At 42.3% G+C, this 24,015-nt stretch overlaps 1 protein-coding gene across 1 annotated transcript in view; it reads right to left on the reverse strand.

Moving 5' to 3' along the window:
• GRIA1 (glutamate ionotropic receptor AMPA type subunit 1) overlaps positions 1–24,015 on the reverse strand; it is a 285,987-nt gene that overhangs the window by 198,256 nt on the left and 63,716 nt on the right. The window lies entirely within an intron of this gene.

Genomic DNA, 24,015 nt, shown 5'->3' on the forward strand with positions numbered 1-24,015 from the left:
TATTACCATCATCGTCACTATTATTCTTCACAACTCCTTTGAAGGTAATGGGGAACCTATGACTAATAAGGACAGGCTTCCCCCTACTGCAGGAAGAGAGGTGAGGAAGTGCCCAGTTCTAGGTAAACACTTGCTGACTTGACTCTCAGTCCTGCCCATCATATTCTCTCTGGATATTTTTATTTCTTAGGATTAAATAGCACACCTGAGTCTGGTTGATGTTTCCTGAGCCAAAAATAGAGAATAAGTTGGCGCCATGAAATAAAGAAGCAAAATCCAAACTCTAATAGACGAATGAACAAATAAATAAAGTACCTTTTATTGGGATGGTGTTTTCAAAGCTCTTTTGGCGGCCAATTATCTTATCTGTTCCTGAAGGAGGCAGGACTTGGCGGAAACGATAATTATTAAGAATACCTTATACACGCATTACACTTTATAGTTTACAAAGCATATTCATGTTGTTACTGAACACTTCGTTTCAATTCAGCGTCATCAAGTGCTACTTGGGGCACCATATTATGATGAACAGTATTTGACACTCCAACAACATTTTGGAAGGACACGGAATTAGGAGTCTGATCCCCATTTCCAGGAGAGGAAAGAGGTGCAGAGAAGTTGAATGACTGTGCCAAAGTCAAATTCTTAAGACAGAGATTAGATCACAGGCCACTTCTACGTAACCTTCCCGCAGCTCATGCACTTAAAATAAAACCCAAACTTCTTTCCAGGAAGGGATCTGATCCCTTTTTTGTCTCCCCAATCTAACCTTCTATCCCTGTCTCCCTTGCTAAAAATGCTCCAGTTACCTGGTTGCCCCTCAGTTCCTCAAACTCCACCACCAAGCTTTTTCCTACCTCAGGACCATTGCACACATTGTTCCCTCTGGCTAGAATAGACTTCCCCCAAATTTTTTGCAGAGCTGATACTTTCTCAGCCTTTAAGACTAGGCTTAAATATCACCACCTTGGACAGGGTCTTCACTGACCACACGATTTAAACAATACTCTCATGTTATCTTCTCTCAGCATTTTGTTTTATTCTTCAGAGAATTTGTGTCTTAGAATTATTTCATGTATTTAGTCATATGTTTGTGGGGGTTTTTTTTGGTCTGTTTTACCTCATCAGAACTAAGGTCCATGAAGTCAGATGCGTTGTCCCTCTTATTCACTAATGTGTTCCCAAAGACTGGCAGAGGCTGCTACAGAGTAGGAACTCAATATGTAAAATGAATAAATGAGTGAATGAATGGAGTTTATAAACTTTGGACCCAGGTCTTGAACCCAGGTCTTCTGACTTCTAGTTTTCTGGTCCTTTCCTTTATGCTACATGATTTCCCTGTGACCCAAGCACTGGTACTCTCAACTCCATGCCTTCGGATGGGAATGGGCAAAGATTTTCTGTTTTTCTCAAATGAGGAAGAAATTCCAAACTCACTACGACACAGAGTGCAAAAGGGGACAGTCTCTTATACAAACAGACTTGGTGGTTGAGGACCTAACTTCACGGGAAATTTACTGGATTTCCTATATTACAACATTATGGCAGACAGGCTTAGTGCCCATCCCCATTTAATGGGCTCCAGGGCAGCTCAGAGGTAAATGACTGCGGGGCATGCCTGCTTTCTGTGCCCTGGGATCTCTGCTGAAGCTGGGATTATCACTGAGGGAAAATGATAAAACATGGAAGATACTCAGAGTAGCTTTCAACTCACTCAATCCTCCTCCTCGCATCTATCCATCCATCCATCTGATATTTATTGAGAGCTTACTATGTATCAGGTAGCCTGGCCAACCTTAGTGACCTATCTAAAGCTCCAACAACCTAAATCACTGCATGAGCTTGCTGTGAGGGCCAAACATGGTAACATAAATGAAATTCTTTACAAACTGTAAAGTCCAAAACACATAGAAGAGATTATCAGTATTAGTAGTACAATTTAGCAAGTGGAGAGCAAGAGAGGAAGGGAACATGATGTAATTAAATGCTAAACCTGCTCATTTAGGGAATTATCTGGATAAGTCTTTATATTTTTTTAACAATATATTTTAACACAAGTTTCAATAAAAGGGAACAGAAGAAGTTTCTGTGATGTGTCTTGTTCCAATAAATAGTGCCCAATCCTCCCCTGGGGAACAATTCAGGAAATTTAAATAGAAAACACTGTTGAATGGAAGTATGAAGGATTGGAATGTTATTTAAAACAGAAGCACAGAGCTCAAAGCTCTAGAACAATCAGAAACTGTCTCGACACATTTGCTCAGGCTCTTGCGCCTGATTTCTCACTTCCTCTCACCCTTTTTTCAACCCCTTTCCCAGGATGCAAATCCACCCTGTGGTTTAAGGTTCAGCTGCTTCCTCATCTCTCCCAGGAAGCATTTCCTAATCTCCTTGGGATACTTGTGTTTCTTCCTCTTGTCTCTAAATTCTCATAATGTGTATAAACTAAACCCTAGAAATCCATACTTAATTCTACGCCTCTTGGGTTTTTTTTGCTCATTTAGTTCAAGTTAACTCTGCTCAGCAGATACTGTCATCATTATCCCTGTATAAATGATAGGAAAACCGAGGCTCATAGAACGTAACTGGAGTGTCTAGGATAGGTGACAGCAGGTGGTGAAGGAGCCTTAGAAACGAGGTTTTCAGACTCCTAGTCCAGTTCTCTTTATAGCACAGCTCCCTGTATCTGAATCAATATGTTGACCTGATTTGAATTGGGCACAGCAGCTGGGTCTCTGGAGGAACATGATTCTTCCCGAAGTGCTAGCGGTGTATATAAAGACTCGCTGTACGCTAGGTCACACGAAGACTCCCGGATCCATCATTCCTTTGTCTAGTCGTCAGTCTAAGTTGGCTGGTGGCCCTCACATCCAAGGAGAATCCTAAGTTCGTTTCTGACATCACACCACAAAGAACCAGAAAGCAGAGTGCCCTACACCTCTCCCAGGGAAGGTGAGAGAGTCGTTGGGCCCAGCTCGTGGGAAGGACCACAGGAAGCATCGTGATACTCTATTGGACTTCCATTTCTAGTTCTGAGTTCAAGTTCCAGCTCTGCTGAGAGTCATGGGTGACTCTGGGAAAGCGCAGGATCCTCTCTCGGCCTCAATTTCTTACTGGAGCGCCACAGATATTTGGAAGCTAAGATCTCTCCCTCTTATTGCTAAGGTTCAAAGATCTTTCTCAGCCTTTGGGGCTTAGACTCTTGAGGGGTGAATTTCTAAAGTCTGAAGTGCTGGACTGTGGATCTCTTGAATTCTCTACCCTTTGTAGGTCCTAGAAATAGCAAACAGCATTATTAAATAGATGGTGTGCAAGTTGGTATTTATTTCCCTACATAAGATCATTGGACTTGACTTCTGTTAAGGACTGAAAATCAAGCCATAAAAAGTTGAGCAGGTAGGCAACCCATATTTAAGTCCCGGCCGAGGCTTTCATGGTCCTTTTGCCTGTACTGGGGGTTGGGAGTGTGGGACAGTTCTCCAGGTAACTCAAGTATATTTTTCTTCTTTTAAACCTCTTTCCCACTCTCTCCATCTCTCTCTCTCTCTCTGTCTCTTTCTCTCTCTCCCTTTCTCATTCGCTCCCACTCTTGCTCTCATCTTTACTTCCAAGGATGCTCTGTGTATAGCACTGTTGAGCGGAGGAAGATAAGGCCCAAGAGATCATCCCAGGATTAAATTGAGTCTCCTCATGATTTAGAAGCCTGAGATGCCAGCTTTAAATCAATGTGAATTCTCCATTTAATTTGAATCATTGGGTTTTATATGTCTGCTTTCCTTTCAGTTTATCAGTCAGGCTCTCTCTCTGTTTATCATTGTTTCAGTGTTGTACAGGTAGGAATCTCGTAGTCTGGCAAGCCTGACAGGGACCTTAGGGATTGTCTAGACCAAGCTGTATGTGGGACCAATAGGGAAACTGAGGCCACGCATTGAGAAGAGATTTGTTAGAGGTCACCTAGCTGGTAGAACTGGAACCTAAGTTTCTTCTCTCACTCTTGTCTTTATTATATTTCTCCTATATCACCTCCCCTTTGCTTTGCTTCAAACAAAGCCTTCTGTTTACTGTAATTGTTTACCCTTTCTTTCCACCATTAGATAATCAATCAACCTACTTCAAAGGTTCCTAGCGAAACAGCATGTTGAAACTTCAGTTAATCAGGGATCAGGTCACAAGACTTTTACCTCGAATTATTTCTCTGATTAGTTTCAAGGAGAAATAATCTTTCTCCTTCCTTCCCTTCCTTCTGTTTTTCACACATACTCCCGAGCTATAAAAATTAAGATTGCTTTGTATTGAAATTAAAAAAAAGGCCTACATTAAGCCTATTCTCTTGGAGAATGATATTGACTGTTGAAAGAAAAAAATCCTTACCTAACCTGTGGGCACCCAAATTCAATTACTGGCCACTGAACCTTTTTTGTTTTTTTATAACATAGCAGGTATGTATTATTTTTATTATTATTAAGGATAACAAGAGAAACAACCACAGGCTAGAATTCATATAAGTCACAGTTTCCCAAGGCTTTAAAATAAACAGCCTCTCTGTCCACATGATAACGTGTGAAGCACGAATCACAGGCGCATCCTTCTTCCTGATGAGATAACTGAGGCTCAAAGAGGTTAAACAACTTTCCCAAAGTGATCAAACTACCAAAATAACAATCTCAAAACTCAGATGAAGTTTCCCATCCCCCAATCCCAGTTATCATCACCACGTTACCTCTCTGCACATCACTTTTTCTTGAATGTTTTTATTTCAAGGCTGCTTGGTATTTGGGGGGAACTCTGGTCCTAGACGGGGAGGACTTGGGTCTTCAGCTCCTTGCTAGTTAAGTGACCTCTTCTTCCCCTCATCACCCAGCTCGTCTCTTGGATGCTTCTGTTACAGACTCATGGAAGAGCAGATGGGGACAGACCCTCAGTCTTGCTGGTTTCTTGCCTAAGGCTCCAGAGCATTTGACACACATCATCACAGTAATGGTCATTCTCATGTGTTCCTGTCATGTGCATTACCTGTCTGTCTCCCTCATTACACCTGGAGCCCCTTGAGTGCACAACGGCATCTTGTTCACCTTCACGTGTCTGGTGCCTGGGCCAGAGCCTGGCACGTAGTAGTTCTTCGAAGTATGTTTACTAAATGAATAAAGACTCTAGTCCAATTGCCTAAAATCTCACAAGGAGCAGATGGCAGAACTGAAACTAGATCCCCCATCTCCACACTCTTTGCAGTGCACTTCTACTCATGAAGAAGAAGATGATCCTATCATTACTACTAATGATGATTGTAGACACTATGTTTCAGATGCCGACTAAACCCTGGGTACTGTGCTAAGTACTTTCCGAGCATGATCCTGTTTGATCCTCACGGCAATTCTAGGAGGTGGGTTGCATTTTTCTCCTCATTCATTAGGAAGATAAGTAAATTGCTTTAGGTTGAAATTAGCTTTAGATTTCCTCTTACATTGCAAATATCCTCCAGGCAGGACCCCCCCAACATAAAAATAAAATAAAATCAGTACTAGGACACAGGCTAGAAAAGTCTCTTCCTGTATAAATAAGACACACACATTCCTGGCATCCTCAACAATAGATTTCCTGGCCATGAAAACACGGATGAGGAGATGTGCTCATTAGCTGCTAGCTTCAGACCTCTTAGGTCTCCTTTATTTGGGCTGTCACTCAAAGTGGCCTTATTTTTCCAAGTCCTCTTGTGAGCGTCTCCTGCTGACGCTTATTTGTTTATCTGAAAGGCCAGGCTCTCTGGGCTGGGCTCATTAAGAAGACATTGCCTTTCAGCAGGGCCTGGGAGAATGGCAGGCACACAATGTCTCCGGCATGCCTCCCTCTTGCCATGCCAACACCACTATGGAAGGCGCCCAGCCTAGAGCCAACCACAGCCCAAGACAGCACAAAATGTGCTCTGCTGGAGCCCAGCTGTGAAGAGAATAAACATCTTCAGAGCCCTGACCACCCTCTCAACTCTGCCATGTAGTCTTCCCCTAACCTTTGCATCCTACAATGGTCCCTCCTTCTTTGGATCCACTCAGTATCAGGAAACCATGAAATCACAGTAATATAGCCGTAGACATTTCCAGTCAGGAGGGACTGTAGCGATGACTGAAACTAATCATGGCGACACCCTGGCATTTGTGCCAGCCACTCCCTGAGAATTTCCATCCATGGCAGACAGCTTTAATCAATTGTGGCACTCTTCCCAGCTCAACTTGGATGGTGCCTCAGAATCCTTCTCAAAAAAGCACTCTGAGCAGAAGAGAAAACTTATCTAAAAGGTGAAGGAACTCTCCCATTTAAGATAAAAGGCATAGGAAGTCCTAGAAAAGAAGCACCCTGCTGCCAGTCTAACACTCTTTCCATCACTCCATCTTTCTCCATGGTGCACCCTTTTACAGTCATCTTGGGTGAATAATCCCTAACATCTCCAGGAAATTCTCAGCTTCCTGAGGATGGAGCCTGGGTCATTTGTCAACCTCCTGAGTACTCATCATGCCAAGTAGTACACACGCTGCTTAGCTGACAAGAGAAGTGAGTAGACTCCAAGCCCCAAGTGTATGAAGGAGACACTTGAAAAGTTAAAACAATTGTAGGAACTGCCTTGGATCAAACAATCACATATTACACGGTCATTCTCTGGATGATCTACACTAGAGAACCACTAAGGCACTTGCACTATTTCTAGGTGCCTTATTGGACTCCATCTAAGGGAATTTACGAGAAGCCAAAAAGGCTCTTATGTGAGTTAGTTTCTTGAGATGGCAACTTCTCAAATTTTTCACCAAAGTAGCCTAAAAGCAGAGGAGAATGATGGCAGGGATGGCCTCCGGAGATCTGAGGCATAGCTCCATGCAACCCACAGAAAGCAAGACGCTACTTTAAAATATCATGTTTGGGGCCAGCCCAGTGGTGCAGTGGTTAAGGGCACATCTTCTGCTTTGGCGGCCCGGGATTCACCAGTTCAGATCCCGGGTGTGGACCTACACAACACTCGTCAAGCCATGCTGTCGCAGGCATCCCATATATAAAATAGAGGAAGATGGGCATGGATGTTAGCTCAGGGCCAATATTCCAAAGCAAAAAAAGGAGGACTGGCAGCAGATGTTAGCTCAGGGCTAATCTTCCTCAAAAATAAATAAATAAATAAAATATCATGTTTTATCTTGAAAATTCACTTAGTTTTGGATTTCGTTACAAACTATAGCACTGTTTATTTTAATTAAAAAATTTTTTCTCCAAAATTTTTAAGTTAATTTAATGCTCTCAGGAGAGTACCATGTTTTTCCCAGAGCTTGATATACTCCTTAGCCCAGAGGTCAGCAAAAATGGTCCATGGGACAAACTCATTCCAGCACCTGTTTTTGTATGGCCTGTGAGCTAAGAATGGTTAATAATTTTAAATGATTAAAAAAAATAAAAAGAAGAATATTTAGTGACACATGGAAATTATATGAAATTCAAATTTCAGTGTCCATAAATGACATTTCCTTGGATCGCATTCACTTATGTATTATCTACAGCTGCTCCATGCTGCAATGTAGGATTGAGTAGTTGTGACAGAGACAAAGCCTAAAATACTTACTATCTGGCCCTTTACAGAAAAAATTTCCCACCTCTTTCTTGGTCTGTCACTGGCTACCCACGACCACACATGTTCCCATCATGGGAGAATGCACTATGCAAATCTCATCTGGGGGCACTTTCAGGGCACATTTGGCAACGTCTAGAGCCATTTTTGGTTGTCATAAATGTGGGCAGGGGGTTGCTGCTGGCATCTTATAGTGAGTAGAGGCTAGGGAGGCTGCTAAACATCCTTCAGTGGTAAGAGCAGCCCCCACAACAAAGACTTATCCAACCCAAGATGTCAATGGTGCTGAGGTTGAGAAACTCTGACATAGACCATCTAGTGTTAAAGGCTGGTTCCCTCCTCCATCCTTCATTTCTTTCCTCACCTCAGTTAAACAGACTCTTGCTGTTAGTAAATCAGAAGGGATTACTTATTCAGGCTTGGGAGAAGTATACTCCAAAAATATTTATGAAGGATGAGGAGGACTTTTCATTTTATTGGACCTTAGGAATGATTAATAAATATATAATAATAACAATTAGTTTTTATGAAGCACTTATTTACGTGTCGGGCACTGGGCTAAGTATTTTACATTCATCTTCTCATTTAGTCATCATTTCAGCCTTGTAAGGTAGGTACAATTATGACCCCCATTGTGCAGATGAAGAGAACGAGGCTCAGAGAAGATAAGTTGCCAAAGGTCCCAAAGCTACCAAGCTGTAGAGCAGCGATTCCTACCTAGGCAATCCAATGCCAGAAATTAAGGTGATTATCATCATACAAGAACTTCCTAGAATACTCATTGACTTTCATTTGCCTGCTTTGATGTGGGCAAAAGAATTTAATTTGTCCATCCGGCATCCCCAGCATGATGCAAAAGAAAATAATTGCCACCCTAAAAGCCTAGCCTTTAAGACACTGTCCTTAGCAGAAATGTCATTTGCGATAAAACTACTTTGTAAATTCAAGTGCATTGAACCACTTAGAAGCTGGTGGGGCAGGAAAATTCTTTGATAACTGTATGATCCATGTTCTAGAGGCTTCTTGTAGGAAATACGTGAACAGGTTGACTCACTGAGATGTTAGAGGCAATTAGCATCTAAATAGGTTTCTTATTTCTCTCCCAGATATAATCAGAATTGAACAAGCATTATTAAAGGGATAACTTTGAAGAGAAAGTAGGTAGATGTTTGAGCAATAAATCTCAAAGACAGAAGATTCTGCTCCCAATTTTGGCAAACCTGCCTTAAAACAGAAATGGCAAATGATATTTCTTTACATGAATCAATGTAGATTGTCTAATAGGCCATGTTGATAGTTGGGTAAGAGGATGGACTCCAGAAAAAAGATCATTTGGGTTCAAATCCTAACTTTGCCTGCTTTTGATAACAAGTAAGGCTGCACTGAGACTATTAACTGAATATTAGCCCTGAGTTCATAAAGCCTGAACTCTAGACTCGGCTCTGGGACAAATTCATCATTTGTGATCCTGGCCAAGTTAGATGGCTTTTCTGGGCCTGTTTCCCAAATTGTAAAAAGGGGATGATAGCATGTTCCTTATTTATCTCTTTAAGTTTATGAAGTTCAAAGGAGCTAATATATATGCAAAAAAGGTGTTTAGTACTAATGTCTACTCATGGAAATCTTTACAGTCCAATCTCAGGAATAGGAAAACTAAACCCTATGCAAAAAACCAATAACAGACTGAACCAGGTAACCAGCGGACACTACTGCCAATAGCCTCAAGAAGGAAGTACTAAGCAAACACAAAAATGTAAAAACATGCAGAATTAAGGTCAAAGTTATCAGCTTTTGGTATCTGGGCTGCTCTAAGCTCAGCTGGGGCATTGCAGCTGGGGCTCCCGTGCCTGACACAGCTGCTCAGAAGCACCCGGCCTTGAGGGCCATGAGGGCCACAGCAGAGAGTGCGAAGGGACACCTGTTGTTCTGACACCCAGGACAGAGCTTGGTTCTACAGAATGCAGTGGCTCTTTAAATAAAGATTTACAGTTTTTATTTGGCCTGAAATTCTGGACTGCATCCAATGCCTACCGCCCAGCTGATGTGAAGCTGCCTACCGGTGGTTGGTTTTATAAACAATATTGTTTACATAATTGCTAAGCTGTAGCATAGACCCTTAGAGGAAATAAATTAGTTGGAATGATGTGCTGGCAAATCTGGGCATTACTCCACAACATCGTGAGATTCAGAAGGAAAATATCTACTGACTGCCTACTATGTGCTCAGTGCCTTGTCAGATGCTGGAGATGGGAGGGGGGTAAAGATGCAGACCCTGTCCTGCATGAGCTACGTGCTTTTACCTGAAATTATAACGCAATTTATTTTTGTTAATGCAATTAAACAAAAACTGATAAAAGCAGTTAGTACCATAGGACCACAGAACCAGGGGAGTTAAGAGTGACCTGGGTAGATACGACATTCTTGAGGATGGGAAACTTCAGAGAATCCTTCAAGGCAGTGGAAAGGGAGGGAAGGGCATTCCCGGGTGTGAACAAAGGCATGGACATAAGAACATACATGCAGCAGAGTCTCTGGGAAAAGAATTTTGGGGCTTGAATGCAAAGGTCTTCAAAGCCAGAGTTGGGATATGAATTTTACTTTGAAGGCAAGAAAAAGCCAGAAAAGTTTTGAGAGTCAGAGAGCTTTAGGCAAATGGAAGGGCATGAAGGGGATCGGGGGTAAATTTGGATACGGCTGTACAGACCGAGTGCAGAGTAGTGAGGGCCCAGACAAAGGCTGTGGCTAGAGAAAAGGAAAGGAAAGGATGTGTGTTGTAATTAAGGAAAACTCCATAGGACTTTGTGAGTGCAGACTTACTAGAAGCCAAGGAAAGAAAGGAATCAAGATGCTGTTATAATAAGAGCTTAATGATGTTATCATCATTAGTCTTCTGACTCAGTAAAAGCCCATCAAAATCATCTGAATCACTCAACTGCTTCTGATGACATTTTGATAAACTAGATCAGTGCTTCTCAAGCTTTAACATGCATGCAAATTACCTGGAGCCCTTGTCAAAACACAGATTTTTATTCAGTAGGTTTGAGGTGGGGCCTGAGATTCTGCATTTCTAACAAGTTCCCAGGTGTTGCTCATGCTGCTGGTCCTGCGAACCACACTTTAATTAGCAAGAGGCTAGAGTTTCTCTTCTTTGATTTTCCTGCCAAATGTCAACAACTATATTAGGACTTTTCAAATAAGGTGGATTGAGGGAAAGACCATTTATGTTAATGGTCAACTACAATCTTCAGTCTTCAATTAGTTAACAGTGTGGACTTCTTCATCTCCCTTGTTTAATGGGAGGACCACTAGGCTAGGAGTCAGGAGACCTGGGTGTTAGTCAGAGCTTTATCACTATCTGTTTGTGGGTCCTTGAGTGAGAAAACATGGGACAAGAACCAAATCCACTACTCAGTTTCTGTATTTGAGAGCGCCTGCTAAAGACTGAATATTCATCTTCTCCCAAAGTTCATATGCTGAAATCCTATCCCCAGTGTGATGGTATTCAGAAGTGGGGAGTTTGGGAGGTGATTAGGTCATGAGAGTGGAGCCCTCATGAATAGGATTAGTGTCATTATGAAAGAGACCCCAGAGAGCTCCCTTGCCCTTCAGGGCCTAGTGAGAAGATGGCCATCTACGGACCAAGAAGCAGGCCCTCATCAGACACCAATTTTGTCAGCTCCTTGATCTTGGACTTTCCAGCCTCCAGAACTGTCAGAAATAAATGTTTGTTGTTTAAGCCACTCCATCTATGGTATTTTTGTTATAGTAGCCCGAATGGATTAGGACAGACATTGGTACTGAGAAGCAGGGGTGCTGCTGTAACAAATATCTAAAAATGTGGAAATGGCTTTAGAATCAGGTAATGGAAGAGGCTGGAAGAGTTTTGAGGTACATGCTAGAAAAAGCCTATATGGCCATAAATGGACCTTTAAAGGTGATTCTAGTGAGAGCTCAGAAAGAAAAGAGGAGAGCTGTAGAGAAAGACTCAGTCTTTTTAGAGAATACCTACCTAATCATGAACAGAATGGTGGTAGAAATAGGGATGGTAAAGTCCATTCTGAGGAGGCCTCAGAAAGAAATGAGGAGCGTGTCACGGGAAACTGGATCCTCGCTGTAAAGCGGCAAAGAACTTGGCTGAATTGGGTTCCTGTTCTAGTGTTTTGTGGAAGGTGGAACTCACAAGCAATGAAGCTGAATGTTTAGCTGAAGCAATTTCTAAGCAAGTGTTGAAGGTGTGGCTTGGCTCCTCCTGACTGCTTACAGTAAAATGCGGGAGGAGAGAAACTACTTAGGAGAGGAAATCATTCAGCAAAAAGGAATGAGAATTTAAAGATTTGGAAAATTCTCAGCCTAGCCATATTGCAAAAAATGTGAACATTAAGGGTCTGGCCAAGTGTCAATCTAATAAGGAGATTAGTATGGGTCAGCCATCTCAAAAGGAGCCAGGGCTATTCTCCAAGATAATGGAAGAACGGCATTGAAGGCATTCAGAAATCATGGGGGGCTGCCACTCCCATCATAGGCCCAGAGTGCAAGGGCCTGGGGGTGGGGGGTGGCGTGGTAGGGCAGGTAGAGTGGTTTCAAAGGGTAGGGCCTCCTGTCCAGTATAGGTGGGCTAGGGTGTCCCCACCCAGTGCCTCAGGATTGGGGCCCCTGCAGAGAGCTATGGCATGGGCTGCACCCAGCACAGCTATGGAGACATGGCTGCCTCTACCTATATTTCAAAGGATGGGGCTGCCTGGTAGACTCAGGGCCTCAGGACCACAACCCAGGAGAGATTTGGGTGCAGGACTTCAGCCTAGAAGAGCCACAGGCATGGGATCCCAGAGGACTGCTGCTATAGGGCTGTCCTGCCAAGCCATGGGGGTAATATTGTCACCCCAGTGGGCCTGGAGGGCAGAACATTATGAAAAAGAGGATTATTCTGGAGTTTTAATGTTTAAGGTTGTTTGCCTCATCAAGTTTTAGACTTACCTGAGACCTGTCACTCTCTTCCTCTTTCCTGTTTGTCCCTTTTGGAATGAGAATGTCCATCCTACACTTGTCCCACCATTGTATTTGGGCAGCTCTTCACTTGTTAGGTTATGTAGGTTCACAGTTGGAGGGGAATTTGCCTCAGGATGAGTCGTTCCTTGAGTCTCGCTCCTATCTGATTTACATTGTATTTAGAGGAGACTTTGGACTTAGACTTTTGAGTTGATGCTGGAATGAGTGAAGACTTCTGGGGCTATTGGGATGAAATAAATTTTGGGGAAACCAGGGGCAGAATGCTACAGACTGAAGGTTTGTGTCCTGAAAACTTTGTATGTTGAAACCTAAAACCTAATTGATGGTATTTGGAGGTGGGCATCTGGGAGGTGATTAGGTCATGAAGGTGGAGCTTGCATAAATGAGATTAGTGCCCTTATAAAAGAGTCCTCAGAGGGCTCCCTCCCCGCTTCCACCTTGTGAGGACACAGAGAGGGCATGGCAATCTATGAACCAGGAAGTGGGCTCTCACCAGACACTGACCCTGCAGGTGTGTTGATTTGGATGTCTCAGCCTCCACAACTGTGAGAGATAAGTGTTTGTTGTTTAAGCTTATGTTATTTTCGTTATAGCAGCCAGAACGGACTAAGAAAGCACCCATTCAGCCGTGACTCCTTGGCTTCTGATTATACTTGGAAGAAATCCCAAATTCCTTCTTACTGCTTACTAGGTTCTTCATAATCTGGCCCCTGCTCACCTCTCAGGTTTCATCTCCTACCTATTCCCTCCTCATTCTCTACACTCTAACTCAAAGGCCTGGTTTCTGTTTCTCAAAAGCACAAGCACATCTCCATCTCGAGGTTTGTGCACTTGATTTACCATCTGTCTTGAATGCTTTTGCCCCATAGCTTCTCATAAAATCGACTGCTTCCCCAGGTCTCCACTCAGAGATGCCTTCCTCGACCGTCAACCTCAGTGGTGCTCAATTGAGGGCAGTTTTGTCCCCCTGGGAACATTTGGCAATGTTTTCAGGTATTTTTGATTGTCAAGCTAGGGCAGGTGGTGCTACCGGCATCTAGCAGGTAGAGGCCAGGGATACTGCTAAATATCCCACAGTGCACAGGACAACCTCCACACACAAAGAATTATCTGGCACAAAATGCCAATTACCTAGAGCTGCTCCCTGCCTCTGACACTTGTCCCCTAAATATTTCTACCTCATTACCCCCACTTTATTTTCTTAAAAAATATTCACCATTGTCTAAAATTATTTGATGTATTTAATTATTTATACGTCTGTCTCCCTGGACTGGAACGTTAGTTTCGTGAGAGTGGGAACATTGTCCTATGTGGTTCACTGATGTATTCCCAGTGCCTAGAACAGTTCCTGACACACAATGGGCACTCGATGAATGAGTGAATGAATACCGAAGTAAATATTGAACATCAAATGAAACAAATAAATGCACTAAACAACCAAAGAACATCAAAATTAAAAACTGTGCTTCAAATGATGCCACCAAGAAAGTGAAAAGACAAAGCCACGGAATGGAAGGAAATATTTGCAAAGCTGCATCTGACAAGGGACTTGTATCTAGAATTTATAAAGAGCTCAGATAATTCAACAATAAAAAGTCAAGCATCCAATTAAAAAATAAGTGAGGGATTTGCATAGACATTTCTCAAAAGTAGATATGCAGATAGCTAATAGGTACCTAAGAAGATGGTCAACACCATTAGTCATTAGGAAAATGCAAATCTAAACCACAGTGAGATACTACCTCACACCCACTAGAATGGCTATAATAAAAAAAGACACAATAAGGAGTGTTAGTGAGGATGTGGAGAAATTGAAGCTTTCATATATTGCTGGTGGGAAAGTAAAATAGTGCAGCCATATTGGGAAGAGTTGGTCAGTTCCTCAAAATTTAGACATGGTGTTACTGTATAAGGCAGCAATTCCGCTGCTAGATACATACCCAGGAAAAGTAAAAACACGTGCCCACACGACAGCTTGCGCAAGAATGTTCATAGCAGGATTAGTCATAATGGGCAAAAAACGGAAACATCCCAATGTCCCTCAACAGATGAATAGATAAACAAAATGTGTATCCATACAGTGGAATATTATTTGGCCATGAAAAGAAAGGAAGTACGGACACATGCTACGTCATGGATGAATCGTGAAAATATTATGCTAACTGAAAAAAATCAGTCATAAAAGAGCACATCTTTATGATTCCATTTAGATGAAATGTTCAGAATAAGCAAATCTATAGAGACAGATGTAGATTAGAGTTTTCTTAGGACAGGAGATGGTGGAAGGGCAATGGGGAGTGACAGCTAATGGGGACAGGGCTTCTTTTTCTTGGGAGGGAAATGTTCTAAAATTAGATTGCAATGATGGATGCACATATCTGTGAACATACTAAAAGACATTGAATTCAACACTTTAAATGAGTAAATTGCATTGTATTTGATTTATGTCTTAATAAAGCCTTTAAAAGAAAAATTCAACCATAGAAATTGAAATGACTGAGAGAATCTTTATTTCTATTTGAAAGGAACACTTTTGCTGTTTTATTCTTTTGGAAGAGGGAATAATTCCTTAAATATAGATCTATTGAACTACCTTTCTTTGTTTAGTGTGGATTTTTTTTATTGAGGTAACGTTGGTTTATAACATTGTATAAATTTCAGGTGTACATCATTATATTTCAATTTCTGTGTAGACCACATCATGTTCACCAGCCAAAGACTAATTACCAGCCATCACCATACACAGACGCCGCTAGTGTGGATTTTTGTTTAGGGGTGGCTTTGGAAGAATAATGTCATGAGAGATCAAAGGCAAGTTTGCTGGAAGAAAAAAGAAGTTAAATTAGATGATGTGATAAGAATACCTGAACCAGTCAGTCCAAAGACTTTCTTATATGACCATAAGTCTCAGATAGGGCCACCATAGAAGTACTCCCAGGAGCTAAAATAGATGAATGTCCAAGAATGATTAATGGCTCTCCATCTTTCACAATAAACCCTCTCAGCAATAGTGAATAAATGGGGGACTGGAAAGTTCCCATATCCTCAGAGTTCTGATCCAGAAATAAGGGAGTGGAAATTGTAACATTGGGTTTATCAGGTTGTTGTGAGAATCAAATGAGATCATGCTTGTAAAAATGCTTGGGCCTGGGGGGTGCTCAGGTAATACTGGTTTGGTAGTAGTGGTGAACCTGGAATGAGGGAGGGTCTGTTCTTTGGATAATTTATTGTTAAATTACAACTTCCTGAAACATTCCTTTCTACGCAATACACAGATCTGACAAGGGGGGAGGTTGTAATTCTTTATCTGTTGGTTCTTTCAAGCAGTGTGAGACAAACGTGGCTACCTTTGTTCTTCTTTGCTCCCATTTCTCTCTCTTTTTTTCCATCCTGACCATCAACTTTCTTTTTTTTTTTTCCAGGAAGGTTAGCCCTGAGCTAACTGCTGCCAATCCTCCTCTTTTTGCTGAGGAAGACTGGCCCTGATCTAAGATCTGTGCCCATCTTCCTCCACTTTATATGTGAGACGCCTGCCACAGCATGGCTTGCCAAGCTGTGCCATGTCTGCACCCCAGATCTGAACCGGCAAACCCCGGACCGCCGACGTGGAATGTGTGAACTTAACTACTGTACCACCGGGCCGGCCCCTGACCATCAACTTTCTGTTGTTCACATCACTTTCCATGAGGCATCACAATGGCATGGTCTCTGCCTAATTTTAGTCATGCTAAGCCTTGGAACCAGTCACCATGTTGTGAAGAAGCTCAGGCCACGTGGAGAGGCCATGTGTAGTTGTTCCAACTGAGAGCTCCAGCAAGGCCCATGTGACAGTGAGTGAGCTTTCAAATGATCTCAGCCTCCGGTTTTCAAGTATTCCAGCTGAGACCTCAGACACTGTGCTCTGTTGAAATCCCTCACCCAGACAACCGTAAGAGATCATAAATAATTATTGTTGTTGTAAGCTGCTAAGCTTTGGGGTAATTCGTTATTCAGCAATAGGTAACGAATACACAAAATCTGTCTAATTCTAAACTCCACGTTCTTAATCACCATTTTATATTAACCAAGAACAGAACAAAACAAAACTACTTCTAATCGAAATTGGGCTCCCCATGAAGACTTCCCTACTGGGAAAGGCTGCACTGTCTGAAGACTCCAGGGCTCGGTCCGCATGACTGGATATTTATCCCAGCCAACAGATGCCACTGCACGAATCGTTTACAGGGCAATCTCTCAAGGGTTCAGCTGCCATGATGCAGCCCCTTGAACCTAATCGTCTCTGAAGCATTGGCAGGCTGAGACTCTAGACCTGGCCAGGGTGAGCACTCTAAACGGTGTGGAGGTCACACCTTGATCTTGGCACACCCTTCAACAAACGCTCAGGGTTTATACAACATACACAAAATAGTTCCTCAATTTAATTGTTTAGCAACCAGCAGCATAAGTTTCTGTCTGTAAGAGCAATGTACATTGTACATCGCACCGTACAAATACAAAATCTTATTAATTAGCATTTAGTGTCCTTGACAATGTTATTTATAGTATATCTGCTTTTTTTTCTTTCATCCCTGAGAGCCAAGACACTAATGGAAAGAGACCAATTTGAGATGAAAGAGTCTTTTTGCAGTCCAGGCTTTTTTCCCCTTGAAGGGGAGAGAAAGGACAGAAATGGGGGGAGGGTGACAACGGACTTCTTTGATGCCATGCTCCTTCTTCAAGATGGACTGACCGCATATCCCAGAGAAAAGAGAATTTTTTGATCCGCTCCAAAACCAATGTCATACATATTTGATGGGAAGAGTAGACTGGCAGTGGGAGGTGGAAGCAGCAGAGAACAATGAGAAGTTATATTTTTGTGTTATTTCATTTTTTTCCCAACTATTCAAGGTCTCTGAGGCATAGACTATCCTGCCTTCCTCCTTCCACCTTCCGAGCCTCGCCCTCCCTGCTGTAAGGAAAAGAAAGCTTTGTAAGGAAATGACAAAACAACAGCTGCCTCTGAATGCTTGGAGAACAAAACAATTGGTACCTTTCATGTCTCTGAAGGCTAAGCTCCATTATCTCACGTCAGAATCAGAGCATGGGGCTCGAAAATCAGCACTCAGAGGCCACAAAGCCAACGCTCCCTCCGTGACTGACTTAAAAGGGAAAAGGCAAAACTCCACTTTTAGGAAGAAAAAAAGAAAAAAAGCAAGCAGGATTCCAAGCCATTAAATTGCATATACTTTGGAAAGCACCCTTTTAAGGAAGCATAAATGGGGAAGCGTGAAAATAATTGTCAAAATTGACTTTAGTGGAGCCATTTTAAAATGGAGTCGGAGCCGCCTTTCTGAGAATGTGCCTCGCCGTCTTGAACCTTGCATGGGGCCAAACCTTTGGACTGGACCAAACGGCAATTGTTTTACAAGCAATTGTTTGAGACGTTAGCAGGTGAACGGACATCCTGATCACAAAAACTGAGGATTGTGGACTTTCTGAAGATACAATCAATAGTCAATCGATGTTTAGCCAAGACCAGCTCTCTGCCTCCCACTCTGATTAAAATTCTTTGTAGTACAATCTCTTTTCTTTGCCTTTAAAAGCCCCTGACTTTTCCTCCCTAGCAGGACACTACTGGGTTTTCTACCTGAATCTGTGCTCCCAAATTGCAGTTCTTCCCTGTTTATGCCAAATAAACGCTTTGCCTCTTCAATTGCTTTCTGTTTTTGAAGGCTGACATAATGAAATTGAAAGCCCTGGGTTTGCGACCCGGTCTTATGTGTTAACAACCATGAGAACTTGAGATATTTTCATGCTGTCCCCTCTCCTCTCCTCAGTTGCCTGAGTCGAGTAGAGATTCACTCCTTCACTCGCCCACACACTCACTCACTCACTTGCTCACTTACTTGTTGAGTGTGCAAAAATCAAGCAATCAACCACCACATACAACCTGCGCCTTCAATAAGATCACAAGTCAAAATATGTCCCTCATCTCATCACAGGGTTGCTCTGAGAATCCAATAGACTTCAAAGACATGTGCAAATTTCAGATTAATATAGCAAAGAGAGGGACTATTAGTAAAGTAGTATGACTGGTTGAAAAACGCACCCTGCAAGGCCTGTTGAGTCTCCGGTATTGCACAAGGCTGACACAGAGGTCACAGATTCTCCTTGCCCATCCAAAGCCAAAATAGTCTTGCTAATTGGTGTCAGGTCAGGTTTCTCATGAACTTGTTCTTCCCAAGTCTCATATCCTACAACTCCCTCACATGCATCCCAGCCACAGTGGTTGTACACGGCCTGCCAAATCTTCCTACAGCATAGCTCTGCTCTGTTGCTCCCCTGCTCTTAAATATTCAATGTTTCCTCTCTGCCTATAAAACCAAGCCTATACTCAACTTGGTTCTCAAAAGGCACCACGAAGCATCTGTCCACCTTCATCTGTGTTTGTCTATACATCAATCAGCCAAAATGGCCTATTCACCATTTGCAGTCATTACTAGTGCTCTCCTCTTCTTTTTGTATTAATTAATTATTATAACTAAAAACATGAAACTTTACTTTCAAATCATACCGGGTTTCAAAAATTTCAATTATAAAATGTTCTTATGTGTAAAAATAGTCACCAATTATAAAATATTCCTATTGATTCAATTTTTTTCTTTTATTATTGTTATTTTATTGAGGTCATATTGGCTTATAACACATAAATTTCAGGTATCCATTATTATATATCAGTTTCTGTATAGACTGCATCGTGTTTACCACCAATAGTCTAATTTCCATCCATCACCATGTATATGTTCCCCTTTACCCCTTTTGACCTTTCTCCACCCCTTTTCCCTCTGGTAACCACTAATCTGTTCTCTTTATCTATGTTTCTTTATCTTCCGCATACAAGTGAAATCACATGGCGCTTATCTTTCTCTCACTTATTTTGCTTACATAATACCCTCAAGGTCCATCCACTTTGTCGCAAATGGCACGATTTTGTCTTTTTTTAGGGCCAAGTGCTCTCCTATCTCTTTGCTTTCACTCATGATGTTTCTTCTATTGGGATGCCCTTTGACCTGAAATCCCTATGTACACATTCTCCTTTCAAGACCAAGTTCAAATTTTGATAAAGCTTTCACCTATCCTCACAGTGCTCCACACTGTCCTCCTGGTGAAAGTGATTGCCCTCTCCTTTGAACTATCACAGCGCTTTCCATATCCTTCTCTCTTGGCAAAAAACAAGGATGATGATAATGATGGTAAGAATAATAGCAGCTAGCCTATACTGAGATTTACAATGCGCCATTAATTATATTTTCAATTCTTGTAAATCCTGTAAGCCACAATAATGTCTTATCCCATTTCACAGATGAGATTGAGGCCTATAAGTTTAAGTGATAAACTTGATTTCCCACATAGCAACTGGCAGGTACATGGATGGGCTTTGGCATCACAGGCACTTGAGTTTGAGTCCAGGTTCTACAAGTTATCAGCTTCATGACCTTTGTCAAGCAAGCATCTCAGTGTAATCCTCAGTTTCCTTATCTGTAAAATATGGATAGTGTTAAGTTTGTTGTAATGATTACATAAGGTAATGGATGTAAAACTCAGAGCAAGATGCTGAGCACAGAGAAGGTAGTAGAGAGATGGTGGCTATCATGACCCCCAATTAAAACAGCTGCTTGGGGGCCAGGATCTGCTGTCTTAGGGGACTCCTGATCCCCTCCCCACATGTTTAATAAATGCCAGTGGAATAAACCAAGGTCATTTGAAGAATCTTTTACTATTCCAAGGCTGTCCTAAAGATGTGTATCATGGAGAAACTTGCGCCATTGAGGAGAAAGAAGTTACATAAATACAGGAACCAACCAAAAAAATCCCTGTTGCTTGGTCTTAAATCTACCCTTCTTGTTTTGCTGAGGAAGGTGCAGCCTGAAACTTGGCCTTGTGACTCTGTCCTCTCCACACCTGCAGGCCTTTATTGTTCCGCTGATCTCGCTTAACTACTTTCACGGAAGCTTCTTCAGAACTCCACATAGTGATACGTAATCGCCTAGCGAAATGTTGGAGTCAAAACCAAAGGCCCACACCTTATGCCCAGAACCTCCATGGCACCTTCCAAGTCACTGGTTTGGGGGAGAGTCATTGGAGTTCACTGCAGGGGAAGTAAGAAGGGAGTGGGAGATGCAGAGGCAAAGGCCAGGCCACTTAAGGCTCTATGGGTCTCATGGAGGCTTTGGGTTGTTATCCCAAGGACTTTGGAAAGCCACTCAAGATTTTAAGCTGGAAAAGTTGAAGTAATTTGCCCACATCCAGTGAGCTTCTGGTAGCAAAACCAGGACTGGGAATCTGAGCCCCTGTTCTAGTTTGCCACGCCTTGATAAACATCCTTCTTGGCATGCCTCCTCCCAAGTACACACATTAATGAGCGAAAATGAGAGCAACTGGATAGAAAGCTTCATGCTCAGTACTTGTGCCTTTGCGGGAAGCAAGGCAAGCCTGAATGATGGGCCCTCGGAGCGTCTGAGGTTAGTGTCTGAGCCAGAACTCCAAAGGGTGGGAGGCCAGAGAGGAAGCTTGCATTATGTTGCCTGGGAAACGCGGGATGGAAAACAGCTTAGCCATCAAACCCATTATCAATGGACTGGGTTGCCGTGGTCCCGGAAGGGGAAAGAGGACTGGCAATGTTCCATAGTGAAAGACTATGGTGGGCAGCACCTCAACCCTAATCCAATGCCTATTTTACTAAGCCAGGCTCCCTCTCAATTTGTTAATATTCCCCTTGAGAAGTCAGGCCACCAAGCTTAAAGAACTCAACACATATAAAAGCAAGCAGCAACAAGATCAGTGGTTCTTAACCTCTTCCAAGCCCTGGACCATTTTGGGAATCTGACAAAAGGTATAAACCATCTGTCCAGAAAAAAAAAAAATACATATATACCCTCAATAATTCTGCATGGACCCACTCTCCACAATATTTACACAAGGGAAATTAAGAAATATACATGAAAAAATCTATACATGAATATTCATAATAGTTTCATTCATAAATGCTCCAAATTGAATACCACCTAAATGTCCATCAGCTGGACTGGATAAACAAAGTGGTACATCCATACAATGGAGTATTCACTCAGTTATAGAAAGGAGCAAACTACTAATATACACACTAACATGAATGAATTGCAGAAGCATCACGCTAAATGAAAGAAGCCAGACTGAAAAGGCTACATCCTGCATGACTCCATTTACATGGCATTCTGGAAAAGGCAAAGTAACAGGAAGAGGAAAAAAAACTCAGTGATTGTTAGGGCTGGAGTTGGGAGGGGAATTGCCTATAAAGGTGTGTTAGGGAGCTTTTTGGAGTAATTAAAATAATCTATATTTTATTATAGTGGTGGTTACGTAACTATATACGTTTGTCAAAATTCAAAGAACTGTACCTCATACGGGTGAGTTTTACTGTATACAAATTATACTAAAATAGATCTAACTTAAAGGTATTACTATGCATAGGGTTACAGAGAGTATATTCACCAATCTTCAGACCTCAGGTAAAGAACCTCTGTTTTTGGGTCAAACAAATTTTGAAGTGGAAAGGCCTCCCCAAACATCTAGGCCACACCAACGTCTTTCAAAGATAGAAAAACTGAAGACCAAGAAAATAAAATGCTACCTCCAAGATCACATCCCTTACTAGCGATGTTCATTTTTGCACCCATTATTAGTGGCACACTTAATGCATTCTAGGCACTATGCTACGTTCAACATCTAACTGCGTATCTTAACTTATAAGAAAAATGAGACTTACTGCCTCGAAGATCTGCGATTTTAACTCAAGTCTGACTCTGTAGTTTATTCCCAATAGACTGGAAGGACCCCAGGGAATATTTAGTTCCGAGATCTTGCTGAAGCCCTGGACTGGGAGGGAGGAGACTGTGACTATGAATTAAGTAAGCTACAGGGAACAATGACCTTTTGAGACACCAACTGACCTCTAAGCCTCTCCTTTCTCTGCCACAGCTAAATGGGAAAATAGTTGAATTCCTAAAAGGACGAACTTCAACTCCCAGACTATGTAAAGATCAAGAGCTTCCCAGAAGCATGGCCTAGTGCAACAATTAAAAGCCCTCCAAAATGGTAGCTATAACAAGGAGTTGCAAAATAATAGTGCAGCGAGGGAGAGCAGAGGGTCAGATGGACCTGGGTTCAAACCCTGGCCCTGTGCTGCCTGTGTCACCATGTACAAGTTACTCAATAGGTTTAAGCCTCAGAAAACAATGATACCTCCACCTCCCAGGGTTGGTGTGAGGGTTAAACAGGATAATGCATGTGCCTGACACATTATCTTCTCTTAATTAATGGCAGTGGCTGCTGCTCTAAATGCCATCATCAATATCATCATTCCAGTTTCTACATTTACTTTCTGTATCACTTGAAAGATTCTCCCTGATCAAAAAGGGCAGGCTGTTACTTAGACACCAGACAGCAATTTCAACCTCTTTGCCTTCGGATCAAATCATTTGACATTCAGCAGGGGAAGAGTTACCGAGTTGCTCAAGCTACACCTGAATCCCCTTTAGCAGTCTGTCAGAGTGGCTGAACCTCCAGCCTGGACAGGCCAATTCAGATGCACAGAAGCCTTCCAGATAGGTCTCTGCACCCAGAGACAATCAATCACTTCCTGCCTTGGGCTCCCTGTGGTGACAGGCTTGCGTCCAGCTGCCTTTCTGGCCCTCCCTGGCCCTCGTGTTGTAACGGTGAGTCTCAAGGGGCACGAGGAAGCAGGAGCAGGTCTTTTGGGGGAAGGGTTATATAACAATACATCACAATACTCCTTCAATGCAGCAGGAGTAGTGGCATTACATATTCAACATTAAAACATAAATTATTAATCATTTATGTATACCTATTGTTTTTATGGCACACATTTCCAAAAATAACATGCCTCAAATTTTTCTGCATTAGTAGGGCTGCAGAGAAAACGGAATTTGCTCACTGTGTTTAGTGATACTCAATGTGGGGCATCCTCCAAAGATATATTCAAATCTAGTGGGAGACAGCAGGGTGTGAGGCTTTTATGATAATCCAAAGGGGGAATGATTAATTCTTCTTCAAAAAAGTTGCAAAACACTGCTGCAGTGAGACCTCAAAATATAAAGAATGAGGGAAATTTTACCCCATTTCCCACCCTCCTGTAATAAGCACATTAGGACAACCTCCAGGCTGTTCTGCGATAAGAAAATGGCTATGTCACCCAGCACGGGGTGGGGGGGAAGATGGGGGGGTGCTGGGCTGCATGTCCTGGTAGCAAAAGGGATCATGCGTGATCTTTGTTATGATTTGACAAATGACAAGTCTCCTTCTAAACTCAGTGGAAGCCTGGCACAGTCCTAGTTTCAAATGGTTTCTAGTCTACAGCATCGGTTCAGAAG

Source organism: Equus quagga, chromosome 7, assembly GCF_021613505.1.
Source record: "Equus quagga isolate Etosha38 chromosome 7, UCLA_HA_Equagga_1.0, whole genome shotgun sequence".
In the NCBI taxonomy this organism is placed as follows: domain Eukaryota; kingdom Metazoa; phylum Chordata; class Mammalia; order Perissodactyla; family Equidae; genus Equus; species Equus quagga.